This window comes from Triticum aestivum, chromosome 4A, assembly GCF_018294505.1.
Source record: "Triticum aestivum cultivar Chinese Spring chromosome 4A, IWGSC CS RefSeq v2.1, whole genome shotgun sequence".
Taxonomy (NCBI): domain Eukaryota; kingdom Viridiplantae; phylum Streptophyta; class Magnoliopsida; order Poales; family Poaceae; genus Triticum; species Triticum aestivum.
This window is the reverse complement of record NC_057803.1, coordinates 659,656,864-659,662,828: the sequence shown is the minus strand read 5'-3', so window position 1 is coordinate 659,662,828 and position 5,965 is coordinate 659,656,864.

Below are 5,965 nucleotides of genomic sequence, written 5' to 3'. Positions count from 1 at the left end.
CTCCGCGAGCCTCAACGCTCATTGGACCGCACACAGCGGTATGTATGATTTCCAACAAGTTGGTTGCTCGCTCCATTGTTCCGGAGAACGGAGTCTTGGTCATTTTGCCCATGAGGCATGGTTCGCATGTGTCAAATGATTCATAATCAAGAGACTCCAAAAGTCCATCAGCATGGAGCTTCTTCATGCGCTTGACACCAATGTGACCAAGGCGGCAGTGCCACAAGTATGTGGGATTATCGTTATCAACTTTACATCTTTTGGCATCTACACTATGAACATGTGTAATATTACGCTCGAGATTCATTAAGAATAAACCATTGACCATCGGAGCATGACCATAAAATATATCTCTCATATAAATCGAACAACCATTATTCTCGGACTTAAATGAGTAGCTATCTCGTATTAAACGAGATCCAGATACAATGTTCATGCTCAAACTTGGCACTAAATAACAATTATTAAGGTTCAAAACTAATCCCGTAGGTAAATGTAGAGGCAGCGTGCCGACGGCGATCACATCAACTCTGGAACCATTTCCGACGCGCATCGTCACCTCGTCCTTCCCCAGCCTCCGTTTATTCCGCAGCTCCTGCTGTGAGTTACAAATATGAGCAACGGCACCGGTATCAAATACCCAGGAGTTACTATGAGTACTGGTAAGGTACACATCAATTACATGTATATCAAATATACCTTTGGTGTTGCCGGCCTTCTTATCCGCTAAGTATTTGGGGCAGTTCCGCTTCCAGTGACCCTTCCCCTTGCAATAAAAGCACTCAGTCTCAGGCTTGGGTCCATTCTTTGACTTCTTCCCGGTAACTGGCTTACCAGGCGCGGCAACCTCCTTGCCGTCCTTCTTGAAGTTCTTCTTACCCTTGCCCTTCTTGAACTTAGTGGTCTTATTGACCATCAACACTTGATGTTCTTTCTTGATTTCAGCCTCTGCTGACTTCAGCATTGAGAACACTTCAGGAATGGTCTTTTCCATCCCCTGCATGTTGTAGTTCATCACAAAGCTCTTGTAGCTTGGTGGGAGCGACTGGAGGATTCTGTCAATGACCGCCTCATCTGGGAGGTTAATGTTCAGCTGGGTCATACGGTTGTGCAACCCAGACATCTTCAGGATGTGTTCACTGACAGAACTGTTTTCCTCCATCTTACAACTGTAGAACTTGTCGGAGACATCATATCTCTCGACCCGGGCATGAGCTTGGAAAACTAGTTTCAGCTCTTCGAACATCTCATATGCACCGTGATGCTCAAAACACTTTTGGAGCCCCGATTCTAAGCTGTAAAGCATGCCGCACTGAACGAGGGAGTAATCATCAGCACGAGACTGCCAAGCATTCATAATGTCTTGGTTCTCTGGGACGGGAGCGTCACCTAGCGGTCCTTCTAGGACATATTGTTTCCTGGCAGCTATGAGGATGATCCTCAGGTTCCGGACCCAGTCCGTATAGTTGCTGCCATCATCTTTCAGCTTGGTTTTCTCTAGGAACGCGTTGAAGTTCATGTTGACATGAGCGTTGGCCATTTGATCTACAAGACATATTTGCAAAGGTTTTAGACTAAGTTCATGATAATTAAGTTCTAATCAAATTATGAACTCCCACTTAGATTAGACATCCCTCTAGTCATCTAAGTGTTACACGATCCGAGTCGACTAGGCCGTGTCTGATCATCACGTGAGACGGACTAGTCATCGTCGGTGAACATTCTCATGTTGATCGTATCTTCCATACGACTCGTGTTCGACCTTTCGGTCTCCGTGTTCCGAGGCCATGTCTGCACATGCTAGGCTCGTCAAGTTAACCCTAAGTGTTTTCGCTGTGTAAAACTGTCTTACACCCATTGTATGTGAACGTAAGAATCCATCACACCCGATCATCACGTGGTGCTTAGAAGCGACGAACTGTAGCAACGGTGCACAGTTAGGGGAGAACACTTCTTGAAATTTTAGTAAGGGATCATCTTATTTACTACCGTCGTCCTAAGTAAACAAGATGCATAAACATAATAAACATCACATGCAATTATATAGTTGTGACATGATATGGCCAATATCATATAGCTCCATTGATCTCCATCTTCGGGGATTCATGATCATCTTGTCACCGGCTTGAAACCATGATCTCCATCATCATGATCTCCATCATCGTGTCTTCATGAAGTTGTCACGCCAACGACTACTTCTACTTCTATGACTAACGCGTTTAGTAATGAAGTAAAGTAAGTTACATGGCGTTCTTCAATGACACGCAGGTCATACAAAAATAAAGACAACTCCTATGGCTCCTGCCGGTTGTCATACTCATCGACATGCAAGTCGTGAATCCTATTACAAAGAACATGATCTCATACATCACAATTCATCATTCATCACAACTTCTGGCCATATCACATCACTTGATCAATCGCTGCAAAAACAAGTTAGACGTCCTCTAATTGTTGTTGCATCTTTTACGTGGCTGCAATTGGGTTCTAGCAAGAACGTTTTCTTACCTACGAATAACCACAACGTGATTTTGTCAACTTCTATTTACCCTTCATAAGGGCCCTTTTCATCGAATCCGCTCCAACTAAAGTGGGAGAGACAGACACCCGCCAGCCACCTTATGCAACTAGTGCATGTTAGTCGGTGGAACCGGTCTCACGTAAGCGTACGTGTAAGGTTGGTCCGGGCCGCTTCATCCCACAATACCGCCGAAGCAAGAAAAGACTAGTAGAGGCAAGTAAGATAACAAGATCCACGCCCACAACAAAATTGTGTTCTACTCGTGCAAAGAGAACTACGCATAGACCTAGCTCATGATGCCACTGTTGGGGAACATTGCAGAAAATTAAAATTTTTCCTACGGTTTCACCAAGATCCATCTATGAGTTCATCTAAGCAACGAGTCAAGGGAGAGAGTTTGCATCTACATACCACTTGTAGATCACGAGCGGAAGCTCGCCAAGGAGATGGTGATGATGGAGTCGTACTCGAACGTGATTCGGATCACCGATGTCCTAGTGCTGAACGGACAGCACCTCCGCGTTCAACACACGTACGGGACGGGAGACGTCTCCTCCGTCTTGATCTAGCAAGGAGGAAGGAGAGGTTGAGGAAGGCAGCTCCAACGGCAGCACGACGGCGTGGTGCAGTTGACGCGGCAGTATTCCGACAGGGCTTCGCCAAGCACGTACGGAGGAGGAGATGTGTTGGGGAGGGGAGGGGCTGCGCCTTGAGTTATGGTGTATTGCAGCCCTCCCCTCACCCCTCTATATATAGGGGAAAGGGCAAGGGGGGCCGGCCCTCTAGGGAAAACCCTTGGGGGGGCGGCGGCCAAGGGGTGGGGGGCTTGCCCCCCAAGCAAAGGGGGTGCGCCCCCTTTAGGGTTTCCCCCCCCCCACCCCTAGGCGCATGGGCCCAAGGAGGGGGGTGCGCGAAGCCCACTAGGGGCTGGCTGCCATCCCCACGCAGCCCAAGTGGCCCCCCGGGAGGGGTGGCCCCTCCTGATGGACCCCCGGAACCCTTCCGGTGGTCCCGGTACAATACCGGTATAACCCCGAAACTTTCCGGTGCCCATTTAACAACTTCCCATATATAAAACTTTACCTCTGGACCATTCCAGAACTCCTCGTGACGTCCGGGATCTCATCCGGGACTCCGAACAACATTCGGTAGTCACATACTAGTCTTCCTAATAACCCTAGCGTCATCGAACCTTAAGTGTGTAGACCCTACGGGCTCGGGAGACATGCAGACATGACCGAGACCACTCTCGGGCAATAACCAACAGCGGGGTCTGGATACCCATGTTGGCTCCCACACGCTCCTCGATGATTTCATCGGTTGAACCACGATGTCGAGGATTCGATCAAACCCTGTATACAATTCCCTTTGTCAATCGGTACGTTACTTGCCCGAGACTCGATCGTCGGTATCCCAATACCTTGTTCAGTCTCGTTACCGGCAAGTCACTTTACTCGTACCGTAATGCATGATCCCGTGGCCAACACATTGGTCACCTTGAGCTCATTATGATGATGCATTACCGAGTGGGCCCAGAGATACATCTCCGTCATACGGAGTGACAAATCCCAGTCTCGATCCGCATAAAACAATAGATACTTTCGGAGATACCTGTAGTGCACCTTTATAGTCACCCAGTTATGTTGTGACGTTTGATACACCCAAAGCACCCCTACGGTATCCAGGAGTTACACGCTCTCATGGTCAAAGGAAGAGATACTTGACATTAGCAAAGCTCTAGCAAACGAACTACACGATCTTTGTGCTATGCTTAGGATTGGGTCTTGTCCATCACATCATTCTCCTAATGATGTGATCCCGTTATTAACGACATCCAATGTCCATAGCCAGGAAACCATGACTATCTGTTGATCACAACGAGCTAGTCAACTAGAGGCTCACTAGGGACATATTGTGGTCTATGTATTCACACGTGTATTATGATTTCCGGATAATACAGTTATAGCATGAATAAAAGACAATTATCATGAACAATGAAATATAATAATACTTTTATTATTGCCTCTAGGGCATATTTCAAACATTATATATATGTTGGTGCGACATGTAATTACCGTGACGGCGTCGAGCTCAGCCAAAGACGAAGGCCCACCTAGCACGCCTGAGACTGAGGACGGGCTGCTATAAGCGGAAACGACTGCGAGAGGAGGCCCGGTTGCGTGAGAAAGTGATGGTGCGATGGTGTTGTTGTTCATGGAGTTGCTCCCAACGAAACTGGGCAACGGGAAATCATGTACCATCTTGTCTGGATTTTCCTTCGTCTAGTTGATGATAACTGGAACCAGGTTAGTAGCGAAATCATTTCTGCAATATTGGGGATGAAACATATGTGCGTGCACCTCCCGGCGGATGGAATCACATCGGCGAAGTGTGGAGGTAGAACACAACAGCATTGGCACGAACAACACGGTGCACTGTGCTAGTGTTATTGCACTACCACTGGCATCACGTATCGTCATGGCAATATGTACAGTTCAGAGCTTGCAAGTGCTCGTCGGAATAAACACGGGATACTCCTTGTCTCCCGCAGACGCCGTTGCTGTCCGCCACCAGGATCGCAGCTCGTCGTCCTTGGCTACGGCAGCCTGGACATCCTACCGGGGTGGCCGGGAGTGCAGTCCCGGGCGACACGGACATCTTTCCCGGTGGGATATCACTGAGGGAGAAGCCTATTAGATTTATGTGTAAATTTGATGCTCTCTCCGATCCAAATTATTTGGCGCACATTTAGTACAATTCTGTACTAAAGTTATACTATGTGCGCGTCAGTTAATTTGGATTGGAAGAGTACTATATGCCACTACAAATTTTCAGGCTTTGAGAATTGATATCACTATTTTGTGTATTTTCATATTTTAAAACATGCCACTACAAAGTTTTATACTTTCAAATATGCCATTGTATACCGATTGAGCCCATTAGGAGACTACAAGGAATCCCTAAAAAAGACAATTAGGAGATGCAGGGATGGAAAATGCCCCTTGGAACTGCCAAACGCCACGCCGGTGCCGGCGAGAGCGACTTTGCACTGCGAACAACCATCCGGAGCTGCTCACTTCTCCGAAGCTGCGCATGTAGGCTCCAGCATGTCACCATCGACACTGTATGCAAAAAACCTGTAGTAGCCGAGGTGGCTTACTGATTAGGCTTCGCATGTAGAGGTCTTGTGCGCAGCCTAGTGCCCGCCGTGCCGCCGGCCACAGCCAGCTCGTCCGCTCGCTGCCCATTGGGACGTTCAAGGCTGGCTTAAGGGACGGCAAGCACGGTTGCCTAGTGCATGGGAGCGGACGCTAGCGCCGGAAGGTCCGGAACGCCCCCAATGGATTTCCTCTCATTTCGTCCCAATCAATGCTCGCGGTCCGTCCTCGACTGCTGACTCCTCCGCTGCTTCCAGCCAACGCCTCCAAGCTGCTCCCGACCGCT